Source organism: Delphinus delphis, chromosome 9 (assembly GCF_949987515.2).
Source record: "Delphinus delphis chromosome 9, mDelDel1.2, whole genome shotgun sequence".
NCBI classification, from domain to species: Eukaryota; Metazoa; Chordata; class Mammalia; order Artiodactyla; family Delphinidae; genus Delphinus; species Delphinus delphis.
Genome location: NC_082691.1, coordinates 62060870 through 62088448, shown reverse-complemented (window position 1 = coordinate 62088448; position 27579 = coordinate 62060870). Strand labels below are relative to the sequence as shown.

The 27579-nt window shown below is 52.7% G+C and overlaps 1 long non-coding RNA gene across 2 annotated transcripts; it reads right to left on the bottom strand.

Annotated features, from left to right (window-relative positions):
• Positions 1–1884: 1884 nt before the first annotated feature.
• On the bottom strand, positions 1885–27579 carry LOC132430686 (uncharacterized). 2 transcript variants are annotated; one of them, XR_009520547.2, is made up of 4 exons: positions 27307–27579; positions 20407–20742; positions 20043–20265; positions 1885–2134 (listed from the first exon to the last, which is right to left on the bottom strand). It is a non-coding gene; the product is annotated as an uncharacterized lncRNA (long non-coding RNA). The 2 variants fall into 2 exon arrangements; XR_009520546.2 differs by lacking the exon at positions 1885–2134 and adding an exon at positions 12557–12954.

Here is a 27579-nt window from a genome sequence, read left to right as displayed (position 1 = left end):
AGTGATAGCAGGGGTCCCCTTGTCTGTGCTCCTCAGAAGTCCTGGGTCTAGGTGAGGAAAAAGGTAAAATTCAGGAAATTTCACATAAAATGGATGGCCTACTTCTCCTGACCATTGAGCCAGTGTGTCCACATGGCAACGGTCAACTGGAGTGCGTAGGAGCAGTGCCCATCACCCAGAAAAAAGGGTCTCCGTGTGGCCACAGTCCCCGCCATTCCCCGTCGCCCCCATCCCTAATGCCAGCTGCCATTCATCACCAGACGTGCTGTTGTTTTAATAGAAAATTATTTCTTTGTCAATGTGTCACTGTCCAATGTGGAAAATTGAACTGGAGGGAACATATGTTTTAAGAAGAAAATAGCAAAGGGAGACCGTTTCCTCAGAAAGATGTTTAACCATCAAACACGTGGCTCTGTGCTCCCGTTTGACTTTCTGGCCCAAGGCTTCTAGCAGTTGAGTTTGTGTTCTCAGGCCACCCAGAGGACTCCCTGGAGCTGCCCCACCCCCTGGCTGCTGCCCCGACAGGATTAAGGGCTCAGCAGAAGTCCCCAGGCCCTGCATGCTTCTCTGGGGCTCTCCCTCCCCTTTCTTCTCCCACACTAAGACATCTTTCTCTAGGCCCAGAACCTCACACGGCAGCAGGGGAGGCCTGCGTCTCCCTCAAAAGAGCAAACCTTGCGTGGTGCAGAAGCCGGCTTGCAGCCAGGCTGGCCAGGGAGCCGTGGAGGTCCACAGGGCCTTCCCAGGCCAGGGCCTTTCTCTGGTCCCTCAGTCTCCATCCTCTGCAGATCCTCACTTGGAGAACCAGCTCACGGTGGAATAAATTCACCGCCCTCAGGCCCTCTCCTTCCTTCCCTCTGCTGGAGTTGCCATGACAACCAGAGTCACCCCGATGCCAAAAACATCGCAAAAACAACAACAAAAGCTCCACCCTCAGCTAGAAGGAAAGAGGGCAAGGGCCAGGTGTTGGGGCAACGGCAAGGGAGACATGTGGTCCGGCGTTCTACCCTCTCCACAGCCTCCCAGAAGAAGCACATGTGGACATCGGGGAATCCGCAACCAGCAGGCGGCAGAGTGGGTGGGGCGGTATTTTCCTCCATTTCCCGTATCCTCCCCCGCAGCTTACATCTGTCCCAGCAGCTTCTCCACAGTATCAGCTTAGTCCGCCTCCATTCTGCGGCAGCGGGCCGAGGACAGAGCGGGTGGCGCAGGGCCCGGAGGACCAGCTGTAGGTTCAGAAGAGCCCAGGCTCCCTATCTCTGCCTGGCTCCCGCTGTGTGACCTCAAACAAAAGCATTTTCCTCTCTTGTGCCCTGAATCCTCAGGCTCCGTCCCCTACATTCCCACCAAAGCCGAGCTCAGGAAGGAGGGAGGTCTCATTCACACTGAGGAACGTGTGACTGGTAAGGCTTCAAGCGGCTCTTCCCAGGGAGCCAAGCATTTGATTTTATTTTTCATTGTTTTATTTATTTATTTTTAGGGGGGCTGTATTTGGTCTTCGTTGCTGCGTGCAGGCTGCGGCGAGCGGGGGCTACTCTTTGTTTCGGTGCGCGGGCTTCTCATTGCGGTGGCTTCTCTTGTTGCGGAGCACAGGCTCCAGGTGCGCAGGCTTCAGTAGTTGTGGCACACCGGGCTCAGTAATTGTGGCCTGCAGGCTCTAGAGCGCAGGCTCAATAGTGGTGGCGCACGGGCTTAGTTGCTCCGTGGCATGTGGGATCTTCCCGGACCAGGGCTCGAACCCGTGTCCCCTGCATTGGCAGGCAGACTCTCAACCACTGTGCCACCAGGGAAGCCGGAGCCAAGCATTTTAGCATGGCCTTACCCTGAGGAGTGGACCCCTGAGAGTGGCGTTTCAGTTCTCAAAGGACCACGCTGGGCTTGGGGAGCATTGTCTACTCCTCTGAGCTCGTACAAGCTAAGGGAGGGAGTGGTGCTGACTCCTTGCCCAATGCTGGGCACCACCCACATCCTCCCTCCAAGGGAGACTCGGGGCAGCCAGGGTTGTGTTAACGCATCAGTGTTCTCCCAGAGCGTGGCCAGACGCCAGAATGGTCGCCACTGGAGCTTCGGGCACCCCCTTAGGGTGGACCAGGTTGTGATAAAAAGTGGTCAGCCTCATGAGGGCCCTGAATACCTGTGGAGGGAAGAGATCCTGGGGTAGGAAGGTTGGGACCCGCTGGGTGATGGGAGAAGGGCAGAGGCCAGCAGTGTGTCCTTTAGCAAACCGCTTCCCCTCTCTCAGCTCCACCCCCTGGGTCTGAACAAGGCAGGCGCTACACAGAGCGATCATGATCACGGAGAGCATAGCTTGTGTGATGTTCCAGCAGCCCGGGGGCTTGATGGGGGTGGGACATCCCCCCTTCACCTCTGACCCCTAGGCCCTCAATTTGGGAGTGTGGAAGGGAGCGTGGAGGAGGTGAGCAGAGGTAAGCACGGTCCTAAGTCTCCAAAGCTGCCCAGGGCCCCAGCTGCCTGGGGCAGACAGAAGAGCTGCCCTGCCTGGGGATGTGGTACCTACTGCTGCCAGTGCCAGGGCAGAAGGAGTTCACTGTGCCCTGGGGATGGAAACCAGAGACCCTTCCTCGCTCTGTGCCTCACTTCTCTCATCTGTAGAATGTATGTGAAAATACTACTAGCTCATTGGATTGCTGTAAGGACTAAACCAGTTAACATGTGTAGAGTGCCTGGAACCGTCCCTGGTGCACATACATCATACCAAAGTGCTGCCCATTTTCGCTGAGCTCAGTTTGCTAAGTGGAATTGTGGCAGGGGAGCTGGAGAGTGGGCTGCCCTCTTCTCTATAGAAAACCACAGCCGTCTTGCTGGCCTCCCTACCTCCTGGCTGACCCCTTCCTCTCTGCCCTCTGTCCTCTACCCTCTGCACTGTAGGATGGAGAAGGCTGGGCCCCGCCTACTTCTCTGACTCCTGCAACTACATGCACATACATACACATACACGCACACTCTTCCCATGGGCTCCCCCATGTACCAGGCTGCATATGATATATAGCTGTAAATTAATTATGACATTGATTTATTAACATAACCAATTCAGCACCTGCTTTATGCCGGGCACTGGCTGGTTGGTGACAGCGTGGATAGGTATGCTCCCAGGTCAGCCATGACCAGCTTTCACAGAGCTTACAGCCTGATGGGAAGACAGGGCAGGTGAACAGGTAAGGAATTTGCAAGATAAAGAGCATAGAGTAGGGGTACCTAATCAGTCTTCGTGAGGTGGGGTGGGGTTCAGAGTCATGGAAGACTTCCTGGAAGCAATGACATTTTAAGCCAAAGCCTGACAGATAAGAGAGATCAGGCAAAGGGGAAGAGGCAGTGAGAAGGAACAGAGGGAAGAGACAGGCCTAACTCCAAGGCCTAGGGGGAAAAAGAACAGTGTGCAGGGTAAGAAGCAAGGGATGGGGCTGAAGAGGTTAGTAGGGGCAGTCAGCAAGACTCACGGGCCAAGTGACAGGGTTAGTCTTTATCTCAAGGGCAATGAGTAACCACTGGACATGGTCAGCTTGAGAGAGGCCTTTCTGGGCCAGACTAGGAAAAGGAGAGCAGTTAGGGGCTGTTGCAGTCCAGGTGAGAAATGATGCTGGACTAGATTGGTCAAGGTGGTGATGGAGACATGTGGGTGGACTCAAGAGGCGAGTGGGAAGTGGTATTCCCAATGCATGATGGTTGTCTTGTTGGCATACAGGAAGGCCTGTTCCCTGACCACAGAGGGAAGGATGTGGTTATTCACTACTGAAGGACCAAAGACGAAGAGCAGGTTTGAGGGAGTGGTGATGAGTTCAGCTTGCGGTACGCTGAATTCGAGGGGTCTGTGGTCCACACAAGCGGACATGTCCTGAACACAGCTGAACGTATGGCCTGGCCTCACGGGAGAGAGCTGGGCTGGAGAGTAGAATCAGGATCGTCAGCATATAGACGTCCCAGGAGGGCAATGCAGTCCTGTCTTGATGCCTTCAAAAGTAAGCCCTGAGGGACTTCCCTGGTGGCGCAGTGGTTAAAAATCTGCCTGCCAATGCAGGGGACACGGGTTCGAGCCCTGGTCCGGGAAGATTCCACATGCTGCGGAGCAACTAAGCCCGTGCGCCACAACTACTGAGCCTGTGCTCTAGAGCCTGCGATCCACAACTACTGAAGCCCGCGCACCTAGAGCCTGTTCTCTGCAACAAGAGAAGCCACTGCAATGAGAAGCCTGCACACCCCAACAAAGAGTAGCCCCTGCTCACCACAGCTAGAGAAAACCCGCACGCAGCAACGAAGACCCAAAGCGGCCAAAAATACATAAATAAATAAATAAATGAATTATTTTTAAAAAGTAAGCCCTGGGGATTGACCACACCCACTATATTCCCTTCCCCCACCCCTGCAAAGCCCCACTAAAATGACAAAAAAAGACAAAGGCAACCAGAGACGAGACAATAGGACTCAATAAAATGTTGGAAAAGGGAAAGTGAATGGCAGAGCAGTAACTACCTTGACAAGAGTTGAGAAAGTGGAAACATAAATGCCAGTGGAGAGAGAAGGCAGCAAGAAGCAAGGCGTATTCTACCTCGACGCCTGGAAAGGCTCAGGATGGAGAGCAGCCAGATTCCTCTGAAAGCAAAAATGAGGCTGAAAGAGGAACAATGAAAGTCTCTTTAAAAAAGGAGTTAGACCCACCCTCTCCCCCTGCCCATTCTCCCTGCAAATTCTCTCCCCGCCTAGCTGAGGATGGAAAGAGGATTTCTTAGTGACCCTGGGACTGCGTAGCGGGGGTGGGCCTGAGGCGCCATTACGTACAGGATGGTGGACCTCTAGTCCCAACTGCTACTCCACTTGAAAAGGCTAAAGACCCTCAGTAAGACAGCAGAGAAGCCCTCTCTGGAGAAGCCAATCAGCTCGAGGAAAGACCTAGAGATAGTAGCATATGAGCTCACCAGCTGATCCCCTCCAGGGAAACCCCTCTGAGGACAAGCCCTGTCCACACAGAGTTTGCGATCAGATTGTAAGTGCCTCTGTCTTAAATGAACTCCTGCCAAGGATCCCCAGACACACTAGAAATGCCTCCAACATGAAAGGCACTAGACAAGGAGGGGGAAGCAGGAATCAGCAAGAAAGGAATCAGGCAGATAAGGAAAGAAACTTAGAGAAAACAGAGACAAGTAAGAAGTAAAAAACTAAAAGTATAGCTAATATCCTCTGAAAAGTAGTAGAATATATTGCATCCATGGGGGAAAAAAAGAACAGAAGGGTATTTTTAAAAGGTACATTAAAAGAATAAGCAAAAGCTCATGGAAAGTAAAATAGCTAAAATCAGTGGAAGAACTAAAACATTGTTTGAAAACATCTTTTCAAAAAATAGAGCAAACTAACAAGTTAGAAAGTAAAAGAAAAAAGATAAGAAATTGGAAGTTCAAATCATTTAAGTGATAGGAGTTCTAGAAAGTACAAACAGGAAGGATAAAGGGGCAGAAATTTTTCAGAGATGATACAAGAAGCTTTTCTAGAACTGAAGGACATAAGTCTCTACATTGAAAACAGTCATGAGTACACAGGAGCAATGAATCATAAAAGATTTATACCAAGTCACAGAGCATCAGAGACAGAGAAAAAAATCCTGAAAAATTTAGGGAAAAGGAGAAAGACAGGTCACGTACAAAGGGCAAAGACTTAGAATGACATCTAGCAGTGTCTTAAAAACTTAGAGGAAAATTTATTTGCAGCCTAGAATTCCACATCTAGCCAAACTATCCATCATGTAAGTAAAATAAAGAGTAAATAAAAGGTAAAAATAAATACTTATTCAGACATTCAAGGATTCACACAATTTATCTCCTGTGTACATTTCTTAGGAAGTCACTGGAGAACGTGTTACACCAAAACAAGGAAGTTAGCCAAGAAATAGGAAGGCATTGGGTCCAGGACATCGTGGGATCAACTCATGAGAGAGAGAGAGAGAGAGAGAAGTGAATCCTCGGGAAGATAAGAAGGGACAGCTCTAGAATGACTGTCCTTAGCTGGGGAAGAGACATGGAGAGCGCCCCCCCCCCAGGTGGGAACGGGAGGTTCTAAGGGGCATATCTTCAAAAAAAGAAAAAAAATCACACTTATAGATTATCTATGGAGGTTGTCAGAATTGAGAGCAGTTTTATGTTTTGTTGGAGATTTGGGGAAGAATTCACATAGGTACATGAAAACTAAGTAAGCAACAAACAAACAAAAATTTAATAATTTCAGGAAAAAACAAGTCCTGTGGATTTCACTTCTGAAACCTCTCTCAGGTGTTTCCCCTCCACTCCTCCCGGATTCCAAGAGGCCAACAGCCACATACATTCTTCTCGGGAGATCTGAACAAGCCCATAAAATATATATAAACAAAATCTGACATTTAGTTGTCCCCCAACAAAAAAGCAGGCTTGTCATCTGACCACCTCCAGAGGAGTCCATCAGTAACCTAGCCTTGCCAGGCACGCAGGGCTTCTAGTCAGCATCTGGGGACCTCTCTTAGTAAGAACAGGCAGCCAAGAATCACCAGAATTTTAGAAAATCCTCTGACGTTAAAGACCAAGGTCCAAAGAAAGAAATACAAGGTCCAAACTGCAAAGAAAGAGAAAGAAAGAAAGAGAGAAAGCGAGAAAGGGAGAAAGAAAGGTGGAGGGAAGGAGGGGGGGAGGGAGGGAGGAAGGAAGGAAGAAAGGAGAGAATGAAGGAAGAAGAAAGAAAGAAAGAAAGGAAGGAAGGAAGAAGAAAGAAAGAAAGGAAGGAAGGAAGAAAGAGAAAAAAGAAAGAGAAAGAGGGAGAGTCAGGGAGAGAGGGAAGGAGGGAGGATGGAAGGAAGGAAGAAGGAGAAAGACAGAGAAAATAGAGACTATGCAGGGAACAGAAGAAAACTTCAACAACACTAACAATAACATTCTTAATGAGAAAAAAAATCACATCCAGAGACAGGGGATTTTTGAAAAAGGAACAGAGAACAAAAATGAGTTCTCAGAATTAAAAAGAGTATTAAATTTAAAAATCAATAGAAGGATAAAAGATGAAATACAAAGAATCCATCAGAAAAACATTTTAAAAATTAAAAAGGAATATGGGGGGAAGAGAAAGAAAGAGATTCCAGAAGTTAGGACGTGAACACAGACGTGCAGTGAAGGTATATCTCGACATGAAGATGAAGATCAAGTGTCCTAAGAGGACAGTTGAGTCCCAGGCTCAGCAAGCAACAAGTCTAGCTTAAAACAAGAAAATAGAGGGGAAAATAAAAATCGATGTGTTTGATTGAGAGGAACTACTATTGATAGGCGAGTGGCAGGGACATTGAAAAGTTTATCAATAGATACTACACATCAGACAAATAAAAAAGGCGGTTATTAGTTCTAGAAAAAAAGGGTTGTATAAAAAAGAATGTAGTTATAATGTACAACTGGGCTCAGCAGTGCTTTTGTTCAATAAAAAATTGGAAAATACTCATGTTAGGAGGATGGAGGGAAAGGAAGCAGGAGGGAAATGGGAGATTTAAGTCTTTATTTACCATGGCAGGAATTCAAAAGTGAATGCCCAAAACTGATAAATCAAAAAACAAACAAACAAACAAACAAAACCCAGGGCTTCCCTGGTGGCGCAGTGGTTGAGAGTCCACCTGCCGATGCAGGGGACGCGGGTTCGTGCCCGGGTCCGGGAAGATCCCACATGCCGCAGAGCGGCTGGGCCCGTGAGCCATGGCCGCTGAGCCTGCGCGTCCGGAGCCTGTGCTCCGCAACGGGAGAGGCCACAACAGTGAGAGGCCCGTGTACCGCCAAAAAAAAAAAAAAAAAAAAACCAAAAAACTGTGTATGCCTATATTTAGAAAAATGGAACTAAATACTAGACGAAACACCCAAAAGAATTAAGGGTGATTAGAGCCTAGAGGTGATACTGAACTTGGAGAAAGTTGGACCAGAGATTGCTGCTTTTCGTTCTAAACCTTCTAGTATAATTTTTTAGTTATATGCTGGCACTACTTTGAGTTCCCCAAGCACAATTTTCTTAATTCAGCCCTTCTATTTCCATAATCCAGCCTGACACACAGTAGGTCCTCAAATGTGTGCTTATGGAATGAATAGAGGGAGAGATTCCAGAAACAGCATTTTGAGCAGGGCTTCCTGGGAGCGGCATGAGAGATGAACTGGGGTTGGAAATCTGCACAGGATTTAAATAAGCAGAGAGAAGGACCCCAGTTATCTGGAGTGGAAACAGTGGAGCAGAGAGTCCTCAAAGACTGAACAAGTTAATTTATTGTATTGCTCAATTATTCTAGGAGTTTCTGCGTTCTGAAAGAAAACCCACAGGGAAGAGGGTGGAAAAGCAGAATTTCAGTGCCCTTGGAGGATGGGGCACTCTTTGCCTCTCTGCACAGAACTCCTAAACGGCTGCCGTCACGGGATCACATAGCATCCCCTCCCTTCCCCTCTGCAAACCTCAGACGTGCCTGCATTTGTTACTTCTTTCAGAGCAGGGTACTCAACTCTCTGCACAGAGAACTACCTGCAGAGCTTTCCCCAAATGGTACCTCTGTCTGGAACCCCATCCCGGGGAGTCTGACTCTACTGGTCTGAGAAGGGACCTGAGCTTCAGGGCTGGGACTATAGGGTGAGGCCTGGGAGGCACTCACTCTCAGGGTTCTGCAGGGGCAGAGCCTGTCTCTATTTAAAAGTGTGATATTTTGTTCATTGTGGATTTTTAAATTAATTTTAATGTTTTAAAATATTATTTATCTTGGCTACTGAGTTTGGGGGTGCCTCTTCAATTTTGCATCCCAGGTGAGTGCTTCACTCTCCTCGCCCTAGTTCTGGTCCTGGTGAGTATCTGCTTAACACCTTGCCAGGGGCTGAACCGTAGGGCTTAATCGTTGCTCTGAAGGTCCTGGGACGGGGAGTGGGGCTTCCCACAGCACTAGATACACTGCTCAGCTGAAGGTGGGCTGCAGGTCAGGGCAGTCCTGGGCTTCTGGAGAGCTTCTAGAGAAGAACCAGCAGCATCCTGACTTGGGTGGTTCCCTCTGCTTCCTGGGCGTAGCCTCAGGATGAGCGGAATGACTCTGTTGCCCCTGCTCTGTGCTGGGAAACATCTATGGAGGGAATAACGACATCTGTGCAAACTTCTCTTTCTGGAAAACCATGCAAACAGTCTCCTGACATAGAACCCTTCCGTTTTCTGAGGGAGTAAATTAAATGCCTGCTTGTTTCTTGACTAGCTAATGTTCGTTATGGTTCCTACTGGTTTTAAGGATGTTTGTGACCCAGTGGAGCTGAATGTTGCATGAAAGCTAATCGTCACTCATCACGTGCCAGATGCTGTGTTGGGGCTTTGGGAGGATTATCTCAGTGCATTCTCGTGCCACATAAGAGGTAGATACCATTGGCATCCCCACTTGACTGGTGAGGAAACTGATGCCCAGAGAGGTCAGGTAACTTGCTGGAGGTCACACAGCCAGCAGAAGGTGGAACTGGAATTGGCACTCCGTCATCCTGACCCCCATGCTCAGAAGCACCCCCATCGTTCTGACTCTACTGGCAGAAACGTCTAGAGTGTAGACTGGAGTTAGGAAGCCAGGGTCTCTGGATGGAGTCACAGCAGGAGCCTGGGCAAGCATGCCCTCCTGTGTGTGTATCTGAGCCTCAATTTCCTCATTTGAACAGAGGGGTTGGGCAGTAGCATTGGCCGTTATGGCCCCGGCATGCAGGGATCCTGTGACTAGACCATCTGGGCCCATGCTCCCAGCAGTCACATGTCCTGCCAGTGTTTGCTCTGAAAATACTATGAAGGAGAGGGACCCCAAGTCGGCAGGTCAGCAGGTTTGGCTCCAAATTCTGAAGGAAAGGACAGTGGTGATGTTCTGGGCCAGGGCTTGGAAACCCCCCTGATCACCTTCTCTAGGACGTCCTGGTCAAAGGATTTGAGAAAGGCCTGGGACCTGCGACCCTTTGCTGCAGTGCTTGCACCTGGACACACCTCTCCTCCAGCAACAAAACACAAAGAAACCGTATGGAACTAAAAATAACTGCGTGCATGTGCAGTTGGGGCGAATTCTGGACCCAAAAGATACAAAGAGACCAAAAAGCCCAACTGCCGCTCGTGAAGAGCCGGGAGCAAAGGCAGGGTACTGCCCATGCCCCCTGCACACACCACCACCAAAGGCATGGGCAGACCACCTAAGCCACCCTTCTGGCCCGACCCCTGGACACACCCCTTCCCTCACCCCATATAAAGAACAAGCAAGCAAACAAGCGAAACTGTTGCTTGTTCTCGCTGCCCCCTGCTGCAGCAGGGGCCCCAATAAAGCCTTGCCTGAATTTCTTGTCTGGTCTCTTGTCAATTTCTATTGATTGGGGAAAACCAAGAACCCTGGTTGGTGACAGATTCAGCAGGTACCCCAAGCCCCAGGATAAGCCCTCCCCTTACCCAAGGATCTCCTAGCTCAGCAGGTGAAGAAGGGATAAGGGCAGAGCGCAGGCTGGAGGTAGGAAGGGAGAAGCAGATCTTGGGGAGTGGACTGGGGTGGAGTCAGAAAGGCCTGGGGTGGCAGGCCAGGAGGGGAAGGAGGTCTACGAATCCCCAGTGTCCAGAAGAGAGGAGCCCTCGGGAAATACTGGATATGTGCCTTGTTCTGAGGCAGGAAGGGAAAGAAGAGACGAAAGGACCATCTGAGGTCCCCACCAGGCTGTGACAAGGGGTGGCAGAAGGGAGGGGTTCAGGAAGCTAAGGTGTAGCAAAGCCTCTTGAAGCAGGGCCCACCCAGGAGCTCAGGTCCACCAATGATCGAGCACAAGGAGCTCTGCGGTGCTGGGAGCTGAGCAGGTGGCCAAGAAGAAGCAGCAGCCGCTCCCCAGGAGATGGAGCGGGTACCAAGTCCTCCAGGGCCCGAGGGAGCCCCAGAAACTGTGAGCTCCTGGGAAGCCACAGGTGGGGCTGGGCCTCTAGAGGAGTCAGTGTCTGGTGACCGGCGGTTCTTGCTAGGATGCTTCTTGCTTCCTTGTGGCCAGGTGTGAGGTCAGTAACAGGCCCTACCCATGACCCACTGCCTCGGCTGTGTGGTCTCTATGTCTGTCCTGCCTTTCCCTGCATAAGTGTGTGTGTGTGTGTGTGTGTGTGTGTGTGTGTGCGCGCGCACGCGCATGTGCACACGGGGTGGGGGGTGGTTAAGTAGCAGATGGCAGGAGTGACTTCAGGTGGCCTCTAGTGGGAGGATGAACCTGCTAACGAATGGCTGCTGGGGTGTCACTGTGATGCTCTGTCTCTCCCTCCACAGGGACACAGGGTGGCCACCATGTTCCAGGCTGGAGTGGAAGTCAAGAGGCCAGCCCTCTGTCACCAACTCTTCATTGCCCTGCTTGTGGTCACCAAATAAGGGGGCTGCAGTCAGCAGACCCTTTGTCTCAAAGGGTCTTGGTCCATTCAAAGTCCTGACTCTGAGATTGGAACGGTCCGCTCTGTGATGAGATCAAGGGGGTTTATCGGGACCACGGCTCCCTGCCTCCAACACTGGGGGCTCCTGTGACCCCCTCCTACTCTTTACAGTGGGACAGCCCCCTCCCCTTGGCCACCCTTGATTCTCCCATAACATCTCTTGATACCAGTCATGTGAGAGATTGTGACTGTCCCTATGAAATGGGCACACTGACCAAGCCAGGAACACACGGACCAGGCCCAGCTCCCTCCAATCTGTAACCTCTGGGCCATGGTAACATGCCAGGGACCCACCTGCCTCCCTTTTCCCTCCTTCCTGGCCCCCTCCTTTCAGAGCATCTTGGTCCCCAATTACTCAGAGCCGTGGGAGGCCTGCCAGGGAAGAAATTAGAGCTCCACATCAGCTCTTCTATATTTACCACCTGACAGCTGAGGAGGATATATCTTCTGCACAATTAAATGAAAAGAGTTTTAATATCGGCAGGCAAAGGACTCGAGCATCAATGGAGAATTAGGTTAGAGCCAGCAATTGGATTAGCGCCCAGCTGCAAGTGAAATGAGGACTCGGACACGGGAGGGTTATTCTTCTCCTGGCAACAGGCCCTTCCTTGATGGGGGGCGGGGAAGCTGGGTTCCTGAGATCAACCCGACCCCCAACCCTGTGGACCCAAGACTAGGAGGGGCAACGGTTCCCAGAATCCTCTGCGAAGAGAAAGCCCTGAGCCAGGTGTGGCAGATGAGGGGCCACGGGGGTCCCCCAGCCAGTCAGCTACCACACCCCTTGCTGAGAATTAGCCCTCATCGTGTCCCCTCCTTCATCCCCTCCTCCCTCCCTGGCTCAGGCCCGTGTCTCCTTTTCCTAGAGCTGCTGCACCACCCCACTGCCTCTTCTCTCCCCTTCCAGTCCCACCTGCAATCTTCCCTAAGCCTTCTCCTTCCCTGACGTGTAGGAAAGAGATGCAGGGGCACAAGTGTCCCCTGGTGAGAGCTGTGGAAGGCACAGCAGAGAGGCTAGTCAAGTAACTGTCCCTCCCTTTTGTTTTGTTTTGTTTTGTCAATTTCACACTGAGCTGCTCTCTTTGGATTTATTCAATCTGAAATGCAGGAACACAGCCCAGCTTTGCCAAGTGTTTATTTGGGTGCAAATTCCAGCACGGCCTGGGGAGCGACCTCAGAGGCCCGTCCCGTTGTTTCTGGCCGCCGTCTACCTTCCCTAGGCCACCACAGCTGCCCCGACAAAGCAACCCCAAATCCTTGGCTGGAAACTAAGGCAAGTCCTTCCCATCAGCTCCCTGAAGGTGGATGTCACATTTCTCATTCCAAACAGAGCCCCAGGAGACACGCACTCCAGCCCTGCCTCGTGACAACACCAAGTCCCTGTCCTGCTTGCGCAGATGTCCACAGGAAAGACTCCACGGCCAACGGCGTCTCTGCTGGCTGCGTTCCTCCTTTCTCACTAACAGTAAATTCTTCCTCTTTCCTAAGTTCTCTGGGAGGAGCTTAGTGTGCTGGCATCACCTCAAAGGAAGACAGAAAGCAGCTGGCAATCACCAGAGAAGGCCAGTCATCTTCCTCCAAACCCCAAATCTAACAGCCCTGAGTGTGAACTGGCTCCTGGTTTCTTGTGCCAATTGCAGAGGGTAAAGCTGAGAAGTAAAATGGAAAGTAAAATGGCCCCTAGGGAATCAGGTATAGAATGAGACTGTCTCCAGCCTCCCCACTCCCGAGGTCAGTGAGTGAAAAGGACGCATGCTTACTGCCCGTCGGCCCACAGCCTGCCCAGTCCTGGGCAGAACTGGGGGTGGAGGGTGCAGGGGCTGAGACTTTACCCTGTGTACAAACTCACAAGTTAGCCTGCCACGGTTTCATGGATGCTGGACGAAGAGCCCAGACACCTGGGTCCAAGACAAAGGACTTTGTTACTTATATAAAAGCAGTTACCAGAGCTTCACAACGGTTTGCTCTGGTTCTCCGGTGCCATCCAAGTCCTACAAAGGCAAAGCAAGGGGCCCAGGATGGGTGGGTGGGTGACTCAGCGGCCGGAGTAGCAGGAAAGGAGTACTGAGCTTGGTAGAGTCTTCACTTTTTTTTTTTTTTTTTTTGCGGTACGCGGGCCTCTCGTTGTTGTGGCCTCTCCCGCTGCGGAGCACAGGCTCCGGACGCGCAGGCTCAGCGGCCATGGCTCACGGGCCCAGCCGCTCCGCGGCATGTGGGATCTTCCCGGACCGGGACATGAACCCGTGTCCCCTGCATCGGCAGGCGGACTCTCAACCGCTGCGCCACCAGGGAAGCCCGAGTCTTCACTTTTATAGAAAGTGGATAGGAAGCCTGCTCTTTGCCTGGTGGGAGATGTTACCTCTTCTCTCAGGGTTGCTCGTGGCAAACATGACCCTGAGGAGTGAGTGGCCCAAGTGGAGAGCGGTCAGGGCCTTGCGTTCGTGGAGTACCCAGCAGGAATGTTGAGGGATGCCCATGGTCCATGGCGAGTTGTCTGTCTCAGCAGGAGGGAAAAGTAGGAGAGGGGTGGGCATGGGTCCTGCCCTCAGGGTGCCCCAGATGACCACACTGTGCTGCCTTTTGCACGCCCAGTGGGCTTCTCCTTGGAGTTCCACACTTTTACCACAGAAACAGCATCATGAATGAGGGCTGGGTCTCCTGGGTATCCCAAAGTAAAAGCAAATAGCTAAAAAGAATTGTGAAATGAGGTCTAAGGAGACCATACAAAAATACTAGAGAAATATAGAGAAATACATCTAAATACCCAGACTAAGACTGGACTCGTAGTACTTGACGAGTGTACCAGTTAGGAGGAGGTAGGCTAGGCTGCAATAACAAGTAACCCCCAAACCTCAGTGGTTAAACCACACAGGGTTTTTTTCTTAGTCATGCTGCAGATTCGTCATGGTGAGCAGGGGCTTTGGTTCAGGCCATCACTTCCACTTACATTCTGCTGGCCCAGGGAAGTCACGTGGCCGTAACCAACTTCAGGTGGGCATAGAAGGGCCATCCCACCCTGTGCACAGACAGAAAGAGGGCCAGAGAGTGCGAACCAGCCCACACCCTCACTGCTCTGCATATTAAAATACCAGAACAGGAAACCAAAGATGAGGCATCATGGGTGTGGCTTTATAAAAAAAAAAATAGACAAATTAGAGTTCCAGTCAGCAGGCTTCTGCTCCAAGAAAAGCGCTTGGCCATATATCAAGAGTGGTTAATAGATACATACATCTTAAAAGTTGTCCCGAAATATGTAAGATCTGTGTGCCATTGTTTATCATTCTTCACTTTAACTGACGTTTTTGGTTATCTCACCCGTAGTCTCGTAGGGCTTATCTTCAGATTAAATACTCCCTAGACCCCAGTGGTGAGTTAAGTAGTTCTTCGTTGAAGGGTTCCAATAAGTGTCCTGAAGTCATTCCAAACTGGAGGACAAGATTTTGGAAGGGAACCCCTGTGTCTGCTCCCTTGTGCCCTCACCCTTCTTTTCTCTTGTCTTTAAGTCTCTTCTCCCTCTAACATTATTACTCTTCCTTCTTACCAGCTGTGTAATCTTTGCCAAGTCACGTGACCTCTTTCTGCCTCGGTTTTCTCATACATAAAATGGGGGCACAAATAGTGCCTTTCTCATAGGGTTGTGTGAGGATTAATGAAGGTGATTTGTGTAACATGCTTAGAATATGGTCTGTCGCTAATGTCTGAGATAGAAAAGGGTTAGCTATTGTTATAATTGTCTGGTGGACACACACCCTGCCCCCCAGATTAAGAAGTTTCAGCACCCCACCACATCCTAGAATCTGGTACGCTGTGCTGCCTCAGGCACTCGCTAGATGTTTATGAATTCCTCCTTTTTATAGACTTTCTGTTCACTCCAGGTGGGAAGAGGCACTTCTATCCCTTAAATGTCTAAGAGGAAGACAGTGGGTACCCTTCTGGTTGGTCTCTGTACTGGCGATGCTGTGTCTGGTTTTCGCCTACATTCTTAAAGGCAGATACCACTCATCGCTGAGAAGTGATGTCCTGTCTGGGACCCTAATCCATGGGAAATAGTAATGCAGGAGTACGATCCTGAAAGTGTACTTCTCTTTCCTGACAGAGCTTCTGGACAAGTGGACCTCCAGGGGAGCTGAAAGTGACCATGCTTAAGGCAGAGCCGTATTCAAATGGCTTTGCACCTATGTTAGTTTGCTGGGTTGCTGTAGCAAACATCACAGGCTGAGTGTCTTAAAGGACAGAAGTTTACTTCCCCACGATTCTGGAGGCTCGAAGTCTAAGATCCAGGGGTCGGCAGGGCTGGTTTCTTCTGAGGCCTCTCTGCTTGGTTTGGAGATGGCCATCTCCTCCCTGTGTCTTCACGTGGTCTTCCCTCTGTGTGTGCCTGGGTCCTAATCTCCTCTTCTTAAAAGGACACCAGGCATATTGGATTAGGGACCAACCCTATGACTTTATTTTAACTGAATACCCTCTTTAAAAGCCTTATCTCCAGGCTTCCCTGGTGGCGCAGTGGTTAAGAGTCCGCCTGCCGATGCAGGGGACGCGGGTTCGTGCCCCGGTCCGGGAAGATCCCACATGCCGCGGAGCAGCTGGGCCCCTGAGCCATGGCCGCTGAGCCTACGCATGTTCTCCCCGGCTCATCAGTCTCTTCCATTACCCCGAGCTGTCTTTGGTGCCGCCAGTCCCGACCTCCGCCGCAGTGCGCGTTCACCTGCCCACCTCTAATCTCACACAGCCCGGTCCTGCCTAGAGAGTGAGCTCGCATGGGCTCAGCTGGTGCCCCTGCCCCCGAGCCTGGCATTCCTTTGGGGAAGCTGACATCCCTGGGCCCTGCAGAGGGTGCGCCCCTGGTGGACCCAGCCCACTCTGAGAAGCCAGAGGCGGCAGGCAGGATGAGCAGGGTCTGGTGGTGGGTCTGGGGAGGCGCCAGGCCTGCCCTGGCTCTACAAGTGATATTATAGGGATCTGGGAGGAGGAAGTGGCCTCCGCTGGACCTGCTTGGTAGCCCCAGCCCAATCAAGCCCTGGCCCCGTCTCCCTCCATGGGAAAGGATGGCTAGCAGATGTTGCAGCTGTTTCCAAGGGCCTCTCAGCCTGCAAGTCCAGAAGAAAGTCAAAGGGCAGCCTTGTAATTTCCTAGCAGAGGAACTGTACTAACCACTGGGCCGGTGGTTTGTAAAGTTTCCATGTGCCTTGTCCCACTTTCGCTCTGAACACTTCTGTTCCGTGTGTCTGTCTCTCTATGGTAGTCTGCCCTTCTGGCTATTGGTTTCAGAGCTGCACGAGGCTCTGTCATGGGGACGGAGGATCTATGTCAGGGATAGTTCAAGTCTCTGTTTGGTCCGATATTTGTGTTTGTTTTCATTAGTGTATCCTCAGTGCCTGGAACAGTACCTGGTATGTAGCAGAACAAACATTCAATAAGAATTTTTGAAGAAATGAATGACAAGAATGAGTAAACCTCACCTTGGGCCCTGAGTACGCTGTTTAGAGTAGAGAGGGGGTGGCAGCAGGACAGAAGTCCCCTCTGTAAACATGGACAGACAACAAGCATGTGAGCGTCCTTAGAAGCACCAGTGGGGAAGGCAGGAAGGGTTGGAAACAGAGAACCTGAACTCTAAGGTCTGGGTTCAGAGATGAGGAGAACAGAAGTGGAGAGAGCAAGAGAAAACACAGATTGGTAGTGAGTCCCCCATCACTGGAGGTATGCAATGTTAGCTAGACACCAGGAGTCCAGGATGCTGCCCAGATGAAACACACCAGAAGCTCTGAAAGAGCAAATATTCTCAGACTTGATGGTGGTGCAGAACTCTGGCTCCCGACCTGGCCCTGCCTCTGGCCCCCTGGGACCTGTGCTGGCCTCTCGCCTGCTCTGGGCCTCAGTTTCCTCCTCTCTAGTATGGCAGGAAGAGGCAGGGCTTTGAATTTCATGACAGCCCCTCTAGGCCTGAAAATCTGTATCCTTGAGCCTTGGGAGAGTCAGCCCCAAAAGGGTAGGACGTGGCCCCCCTCAGAGCGGCTCTTCAGAGGGAGAAGGGGAGGAGAGAAGGCAGTGCAGAGCCCTGGCAGAGGCGTTCAAAGGCATCCGTGAGAACTGGCTTTACCCTGACTCCCATGTTTCCAGCCAGCTCCCACAGGCCCTCAGCCCTGAGTTTGGTAGCCCCAGGGGTGTGGGAGGAGTGGATGAAGGCTTAGCAGGGTCAGAGGTCATGGCATCCTCCGGGGGAGCCGCGGCTGGAGGCAGGGGCTCCAAAGATCACATGTTTGGCAGTGGAAGGGCCTCAGGCTGGGAGGCAGGAGGCCTGGGTCCCAGCCCCTGCCCAAACTCTAATTCTCTGTGTGACCATGAGCAAGTCACTCTCCCTCTCTGAGTCCCAATGTCCTAATTGACCAAGGTTAGGTCTGGGCTGAGATGAGGTCAGGAAGGAGGCAAAATGAAGCAGACAGGGTCTCAGCCTTCAGGAGCTCTGGATGAGACTGAAATTTGGGAAGGAGGAAGAAGTTCCACACGGGAAAGGATGAACGTGGCAAAATCTGTGAAATGGGTTTACTAATTTCTGCCCTGCCTTCCTGCCTCTTTGTGAAGAGTGAAACATAAAAATCTCTAGGGCTTCCCTGGTGGCGCAGTGGTTGAGCGTCTGCCTGCCGATGCAGGGGACACGGGTTCGTGCCCCGGTCCGGGAAGATCCCACATGCCGCGGAGCAGCTGGGCCCGTGAGCCATGGCTGCTGAGCCTGCGCGTCCGGAGCCTGTGCTCCGCAACGGGAGAGGCCACAACAGTGAGAGGCCCGCGTACCACACACACACAAAAAAATCTCTATCTGCATGTCACTTTTCAGGACTAGATCGTCCTCCAGTTCATCATCTCATTTGATCTAGAAGCTCAGCGTCACTGTGAGGAAACAGGCTCTAAGGAGGTAAGTTACGCACGCAAGCCATCCCCTCCATCTGGGGCACTTTCCCGTTCTGTGGGTGCCCACAGCCCCCGGTGCTTCCCTGTCACACTTGTGTCATTGCCTCCTATTCACTTAGTCGGCCTCCCCTCCAGGCTGTGACTCCAGGAGGGGGAGCTTTCTGGTTTGTATCTGTATTTACAGTGCCCTGCCCGGGGCCTGGCAACCCGGAGGATGATGGTGGGACCAGGCACTGAATCAGAGCTGAATCCCACCCAAAGAAAGGCCTAGAGCAAAGCAGCAATGTCAAAGACACATTTCTTTAGATGATTCTGGTTTCAAAGAATTTGATATGGAAGCTTCAGGGAATTCATGGAAGAGACCTGAATTCTGGACCTCTTTATAAATGTTTTAACTCTCTTTCATTTCATTTCCACTTTTTTTTTAATGCTACTCGGTGTTAGGCACTGCTGAACAAGCTAAGGGAAAAAACCCACCCTCATGGAGCTTACATTCTAATGGAGAGAGACAGATGATAGACAAGGTAGATAAGTCAGTCATACAGTATTTTTGTAGGAGGCGCCATAGGAAGGAGATAAAGCAAGAAAGTGGCATAAGACATGCCATGGGCTGCAGCTGGGGTTAAAGGGTGTTATTTGGTCAGGGGCCCTCGCTGAGGTGAAGGAGTGATCCATGCAGGTATCTGAGGGAAGTTGGCTCCAGGCCGAGGGAACCACAGGTGCAAAGGCCCTGGGGCAGGGACAGCAAGAGGGCAGCATGGCTGGAACCAAGTGAGTGTAGGAAAGAAGAAAGGAGATATGTCCAGAAAAGCAGACATATAGGTCTTTGAAGCCCTTTGTAGGCTATTTTAAGGCCTTTGGCGTTTTACTTTGAGGAGAATGGGGAGCTACTAGAGAGTTTGACAAATAACAGGTTTTATTTTAAATTAGTGTTTGTCGGGGTAGGAATAGGCACCGTACTCTTCTCTGAATCCAGCCCTGGCGTGAACCCAGGTCCGACTAACTCCAAACTCGGTGCTCACTAGGTCCCCTGCCTCTGAGAAGGGAGAGGCTAGGAGTGGAAGTGACCTGTTAGCTTTGAGAGCCAAGCCCTGAGTCAAGGGCTTGGGCCAGGGTGGAGGGAGGGAAGCCAAGGGCAGCCTTGCTGCCCTCTGAGCAGCTCTGGGAAGGAGTGTGGCTCCTGTGACAATTCGCCCTCAGCAATACAAGGAGTGTGGGGTTGCCCTCAGGCGCCAGCTGTGAATTGCATGGGGAAAGGAAAAGCCTGCGCTGGGCAGATGTGCAGACCCAAGGGTTGTGCAACAGACTTTGGAGTCAGGGCCAGGCTCTCCTCGGGTGAGTCCCCTCCCCACGCTCCCAGCAGGCTTCCCGAGTCTCTCAGCCCTGGGGTCACAGAAATCAGAAGCTGCTTCAAAGTAAACCTGCAGAATCCCACAGGCCTTCAGGGAGGGGGCCTCAGGGCAGCTTGGTGGCAGAGGAACCTGTGTACAGGAGGAAGGAGGAGGTGTCCCCGGAGGGGGGGTGGGAGGGGCCGGGCGCATTCTGAGCACCGCCTGCCTGTAATCAGGACCTACACGCCCACCATCCAGACCCAGATTTGAACCCAGTAATGATGTGTGTGAGCTGCATGACTGAGCAAGCAGATGACCCTTGCTGAGGCTCGGTTTCCTGGTCTGTGGAAGGGAGAGAATAGGGCCACTTACTTCATGAGGCTTAAGAGATGAAGCAAGTAAAGCGCTGCGCACAGAGCCCGGCACCTGGTGAGCGCACGTCACGCAGTGGTCCCTTTGATCATTGCTCAGTCGACAAGCTGACTTCTCTCCTGTGGCCCCCGGAGCTGGGCTTGGCTCTGCAATGTGGGGAGCAAGGGGACTCCTGGGCTCGGCCTCACGGAGATCCTGGGCTGGCTGCTGTGGATGCAGGAACCTAAATGGGACACAAGGAGTGAGAAGGCAACCTATGGGCCTGTTCCTCAAACTTGGGATTTTTACCTCATTTTCATTGTGACAGCATGAACATGCATAAATAGGTAAACTGGAAATTAAAGTTTCAGGAAACAGTACTTACCCTCACCAGGCAAGATGCATTCTATTTTTATTCTTCCATTTCATTAAAAATATTGAATGCTGATCACCACCCAAACAGAAGAAAGATGAACAAGCTCACGCGAAGTGAAGCCTCAGGTCCGGCAGGCCGTTGGGCTCACCGAAGGCTCCCTCCAGCCCTTTGGTGAACAGCTGAGGGTTGTGAGGGCTGGTGCCCGAGCATGTCCATTGGCACGTGACTGTCCTCTTCCAGTTCCCGCAGAGACATAAAAGGCCAGGTGAGCAGACCCAGGAGGCAGACACTCCCAAGAGGCTGCTTCAGCTTCTCAAGAAGGGCCCTTCCGCCCAGGAAAGCCACCTGCAGGGAACCGTGAGGGTCATATTCAGGCAGAGACCAGATGGCCACTCACCAGACAGGCTGCACAGTGTGTATCTTGCCTGGGAAAGACCAAGGGACTGTGGACTCGAGAGAGGCAATATAGCATAGTGGTTAGCCCAGAACCTTTGCTGCCACACTGCCTGGGTCCAAATTCAGCCTCCGTGATCACCCAGCTCTATGGCCATGGGCAAACCACTTAACCTCTCTGTGCCTCAGTTTTCTCATCCGTAAAATGGGGATGATGCTAATTCCTCAAAGGGCTCTCAGCAAGTATGTGTATGTGAGTGTGTGTGTGTGTGTGTGTGTGTGTGTGTGTGTGTGTGACCTAGAACAGTCCCTGACACTATTAATATTTTATTGCTCAGTCAGATGAAAGTACTGGCTGGAGGCCAGTTCAGTTGTGTGCCAACATATGCCATATGGGGCCTCTGGGTTGAGTTTTCTCTATCCACGGCCCCCAGGCCAGTGAGCCAGGCTCTCCTTGAGACAGTGGAGGGGTTCGGGGTGCTTCTCACCCAAAGAGCCCAGCCCAGACAGTGTGGGTGACTGTCCACCCAGTCCAGCCGCTGCCCTCTGCAGGCGGAGTTCCTGCCCCACCCAATGCCCCTCCACAGACACCACCATCACCCACTGTTCACTAACCGTCTGCTTGCTGGCAGGGGGAAGGGGTGGGGAGGGCAGTTCTCAGGGTCACATTTAGGTCCTTCTGGGGCCAGGGGTCTGTGCAGGGCCACAGAAAAGGAAGAAGAAAAGGAAAAGGCCCTCAGCTGGGTGCAGGTGCAGGGGCAGGTTTATAGTCTCTGCCCTCATGCCCACTCATATGAGGTTTGGGGGTGCTGTGCTTGGGGAAGGGGCGACCCTGCACCTGGAACAGGGTCCCTTAGACTTGATGTCAGCATGCACAATTCACCTGTTTCTTCCCTGGAGGGATATGTGGGTTCCCACAGGGCCACCTTCACCCTAAAGCATTAACAGGTGTGCCGTGGACCATGTGACAGGCGGGAGGGGGGCAGTATTATGGATGGGGGTCTTCTTTTCAGTGCTCCTTACACCAAGCACCAAATACTTAAAGCCAGAGAATCCTGCCTCTTGTGAGACCCGTTCCCACTTAGCTCACGGGGCTCCCCTCTCCCTGCCCCACAGGCCTTGCCCTGGAGGCAGACACCCCTGTGTTCAAACTCTAGCTCTGCTAGTTACAAGCTTCATGACCTGCAACTCCTTCCTCGACCTCTGAGACCAGGTCTGGCATCGGTACCCCTGGGACCATTCCTACCTCACAGGGCCGCTGTGAGGAACAAATAAACGGAAACATAGAATTAACTAGCACAGTGCTTATCGGTTCATGGGCTCATGGCAAATGCAAGAGGCTTCCTTCCTCTCTCTGTGGCCTCTCTGTGGCCTCCCTGCCCAGTTTCCACCCTTGTCCTCCCCAGACATTGCAGCTCCCAGCACAGCCTCCCGAGGCCTCTTCCAGGCACTCGGCTTCGTAAGCAGGTTTCGTGGCAGCAGCAATTTTAGTTCTGGGCTCGGTAATTTCCCGTGATTACAGGCCCTGTGAGCGCAGCAAGCTTTGCAGCTGCTAGGAAGCCAGCAGGCCTCGTCAGGGCAGGCTGGAGCCCGTGCTCACACACGTGCCTACACGCGAGGGGGCACGGCACACACACGCGCACAAGCACACCGTCCTTCCGGGAGCGGGACGCAGGGGTCCTCAGCCAGGCTGTGCCCGTACTGCGTGTGCCCGCATCCGTTCCTGCGGGAGGGGGTTTTAACAACACACAGCTTTCCCTGGGACGAATAAGTAGGGAGAGGAGGCCAGGAATAGGGAAGTTTTAGGACAAGGACTCTCACCTACCCCCTCTTTCCAGAATCTTCCTTCTCTCCCTTGCCTCTGGTGCCCAGAAACAAGATGCCCCATCTTTTCGGCTCTGAGACCTGATAAGGACTCTGTGTTGTAAGTGTGTGGGGGGGGGGGGGCGGGCAGGGCAATCAGTCAATAAATATTTATAAGGCATCTATGTGAATCTTCACCTTGACCCTGTTTGGCGCTGGGATACAGCAGTGAATAAGCAAAGGGAAGCCCAACAATAAACACGAAACACTTGAAAATAACAAACAGCTGATCCTCACTATTTGCAGATTCCATATGTGTGAATTTGCCTGCTCGCTAAAATGTATTTGCACCCCAAAGTCGATACTCACAGTGTTGTTATGGTCATTCTTGGACGTACACAGGGTAGGGAAAACTTCAATGGCCCAATGCACAAGTCTCCAGCTGGGTTCCGCCATGGCGACCTCTGCCTTCTCAGTTCAGCTCAGACTTTAAACGTGTCCTTTTCGAGGTTTACTTAGGGCCACGTTTTTCACATTTTTGTGCTTTTTGTGGGTGATTTCACTGTTTTCAATGGCCCCAAGCATAGTGCAGAAGTGTTGTCTAGAGTTGCTCAGTGCAAGGAAGCTGTGATGTGCCCTCCGGAGCAAATACATGTGTAACTTAGCTTTTCTCAGTCATGAATGATGGCGCTGTTGGCCGCAAGTTCAATGTTATGAATCCACGCTATATATTAAATCATGTGTCTATAAACAGAACACACACACGCACACACACACACAACAGAACACACACACACACAACAGAACACACACACACACACAACAGAACACACACACACACACAACAGAACACACACACACACACAACAGAACACACACACACAACAGAACACACACACACACACAACAGAACACACACACACACAACAGAACACACACACACACACACACAGAACAGAACACACAGAAAACAAGGTTCTGTATTGATCTGTTGACAAAATCTTGTGACTAGAGGCTCACGGGAGCCTAACGCTGTATCTCTCCTAGGAGCGATGGTGCAGTATTTGCTGACTCAGCGTTCACGGCAACTTTATAGAATGTAACTGTCATGAATAACGAGGATCAGCTGTAACTACCGCCAAGTGGCACCAAGCAAATAAAACGTGGAAATGCAACGTGACCTTGAGCAATGCCACTAGGTGGTCATGACCAGCCTCTCTGAGGAGGTGACACTGGCACTGAATTAGGAGTCGGGGGAGACAGCGGCCAGGGGAGGTGCTAGGGGCAGCGTGTCCCAAGCAGCAGTCGTTCTGAAATGAGCACAGGCCTGGGGGGTTCTGGGGACCATGAGACGGCTGGTGTGGCCGGGGCAGAGCCCAGGGGAGGAGGAGGAAGGAAGATGAGGCTGGGGAGGTGGGCGGTCCAGGCCACGGAAAGGGACTTGGGTTCTTCTTTCCTAGTCAAATGGGAAAGTGGGGAGGGCTGGGTGGGCTTTATTCTTTCCTCGTGGGCCACGTCCTGTAAGGGCCGAGAGGCCATCAGTGAGGGGTCACCCTGTGGCAGGAGCTCTGGGGTTGTAACAAGGGAATCGGTGAAAGAGGATGGATGTGGGACACAAGCGGGAGGCCGAAGCTTCAGAACCACCTGATGGAAATTCAGGAATTAGTCCTGGAATCCGTGTGGGAACTGCCGGGCTGATGGGGTTGACACTCAGAGCTGGGAGGGCAGCAGGAGGGGCTGGCCTCAGACACCCACCGGAGCTGTGGAGGAGCTGGGCGGGGGCTAGGGGGGCATGCGTGGGAGCCTCAGGGGACCTGCAGAAGGTCTTCCCTCCAGTCTGTGTCAGGGCATGGGCAAGGCTCCCTCTAAGGGGATTTCCTCATAACCTTCCCCTAGCCCACCCTCCGGAAGACTTCCTGTGCTGGAGCAACCCAGAGCTAAACCCGGAGAAACCTCTACACACAGACACACAGACACAGACACAGACACACACACACACAGACACAGACACACACACACACACACACACACACACACACACACACAAACGGGTATTCTCTTTTTGAAAGACCTAAACTGATGGTCGTGTGCTCTGGGCCTCCCCACCTGCATGCCAGCTGCTCCTCCACCCAGGATCTTTCCCTTCTCCAACTCTCACTCATCTTCATGGGCCCAACACACCACTGCCCCCCAGGAGGACTCCTATAACTGCTCTGACCCCCACTGACCTCTGACATTTGAATCCCCTCCGTCCCGCTGGCCTGAGTCCTACATGCCTCTGTTCTCAGTATGCATACCCGCCCCCCAAAGCAGGGCTTAGGTCTCCACTGTGAGATCCCCAGGGCACAGGCCTAGCAGGAGGGTGTGCAGGAGATGAGAACTCCAAGACTGCGGCCAAGGTCAAGGTTAAGATTCCTGCAGATTGAGGACTGAGGACTTGGGCTGTGGGCAGGGTCAGGTCTGCCTTGCTGAGCTGGCTACTGTAGGAGACGTTTACTCCCCTGGCCGCCCCCATACCCCATGGAGCTCTGGCTGCTGGGCCGTGAGGCTGAGGGGAACGTCCAGCCTTCCCCCCAAAGCTGGTCCCGGGCTGTTTGCCTCCCTCCTGAGTCCACAGGCTGCTGGATGCCCGGGAGGGGCCCTGCCTGGCAAAGATCTGTCCAGTGAGAACCCAGAGCTGCTCTGTGCCAGCACCATGCCAGCTGAGCCCCGGGCCACCCTGGTGCCATGGCGATGCCACCACTGCCAGCCTGTCCCAGCCCCGTAACCATGGGAATGTGTGCAGAGCTGCGGCTGCTTATGCAACATCTCTGAGACTGGGAAACGGTCTGCCCATCAACCCAATCCTGCCTGCCGGCCTGACCCGCCCCCTGGGACACCTGCAGACAGCCTCCATGAACTTGGGTTATGTTGCCCCACCTGTCATCCCCCAGACTCCACACACACACACACACACACACACACACACACACACACACACAGCGCCCTGTCTGTGGAAGGGACTCCTGGGGTAGAATGGTCTAGAGGGAAGACGGGGGGAAAGAGAAAGACGTGGCCGAGGGGGATGGACAGAGGGAACCACAGAGGATTCTGACAGGTTGGGGAGCTGGCCGTCTGGATACAAACTAAAAGCTCCAGCCACCTGCAGCCAACCTCAACCCCAGATATCCGGTATCACAGAGACGGGCCAGCTGCCTGATGGGCTGTTCTGTCACTTCCCACAGCTGGAAGCTGGGGCCCCATACAGAGGAGGAAAGAGACAGAGACAGAAACAGAAGAACAGAGACAGAGAGAGGGAGAGATAGGGAGAGAGAGAGATATACAGAGAGAATACAGAGAGAAATACATAGAAATACAGAGAGAGAGAAATACAGAGAGAGAGAGAAATACAGAGACAGAGGGGGAGAGCCCCAGGAGAGAAATATCTACACAAAGAGATTCACATAGATGAGAGAGACAGAACAGACTGCCCCCCTCCAACCAAATAAAAGTCCCAAACATCTGCAGTTTACGGTTTCTTGCTGGTCTCCAAAGCCTGGCTCTACCTCTGAAGGCAGCCCTGTTCCTAATGGTTCCAGGGCCCAGCCACTGGCAGCCCCAAAGGATGGCTGGGCAGGACCGGGACACACCAGGGTTCCAGAGTCAGGGCAAGTGCCTGGATCCTTTCTTGCCTCCTGCCCTGCCCCCTGCCCGGGTCCTCTCCACCTGTGGCCTTGTCCTGTGTCTCCCTCTGGCTTGCCCTGTCCTCCTTATTCAGTGTCACTCCCCCCGCGCCTGAGCTCCTCTCTGCAATCGCCAGCCTTCCCTCGTCACTGGAGACTCTGGCTCTAAGTCTTCCTTCGCCTCAATCTCAGGCTTCATCCCGGGTGACTGCGATGCTCAGGCCCCCTGGCCAAGCAGCCCCTCCGGGCCCTCCTCCTGGTCTCCCGGCAGCCCCTCCCTCGCCCAGCACGGAGCCCTTGCCCTGACTGCAAACCGCACCAGAGCAGCTCTCATCCCTTCTGACCTCGCCCGCCTGTGTCCTTCCGCGTCTTTCCTCAATGCCCCCCACCTACACAGCTGATGCTTCCGTAACCTGCTCCATGCCGTCCACCGTCCCCTCTGGCTTAGATCCCGGGGTCATCAGTGCAAACCCTCATTTGCAAATACGGCCTGGAAGTCTCAAGTGCCACTGTCTTCTGGGCAAAACCCTGCCCTGAAGAGGCTCCCCTTGGCCTTCTCTGCGCCAGACAGTCCCCCGAGGGAAATTGTCATAACTCCGAATTCACCTGCCCTGCTTGCCACATTTCCTCCCAGCTTGTCCCCCCACGTTCTGCCACTACTACTTCCCAGCGTCTTCCTTCTCCTCAAGGCCCCACCACTCTCCGCTCCCACCACAGCTCCCCTCGCCCCGCAGACAACCTCGCCTCCAGGGTGAGTGCCGGAGCCAGCAGCCGGCTTCCTACACTGCCCACCCCGGCCCTCCTGTCGCCTGCATTACCACCTCCCTAGGGGCGGGGGCCCCCTTCCCCAGACAGCATGCCCCCACCTGGGTCCTGGGGCCACCTTCTCAATGACCTCGCTCCACCACTTGCCCTCCCCCCATCCTTCTGTGACTCCTACATCCAGCTCATTAGCATTTATCCAGACAGTCTTCTTACAAAGAAACAACCCCCATCGACCCACATTCCCCTCCCGATACCCTCTCATCTCCCCTCCCCATCCCAGACCAGCCTGGGTAAAGGGCGTGTCCACACAGCCTGCTTCTGCGTCCTCATGGCCCCCTCACTGTGTAGCCCCCTCCAGGCTGCCTTCCGAGTCCATCTTCTGCCCCAGGCGCTCCTGTCCCTGCTGTGAGCTGTGCTGTCAAGTCCACGGCCCTCTTTGCAAGCCTGGTCTCAGGTCTTAAGGCTGCGCAGCAGCGCTCACGCCATCTGCATCCCAGTCCCTCTGGATTTCCTCCCACTCTCGGGCTGCTCCCTCCAGCCTCCTCCGGAGGCTGCGCTC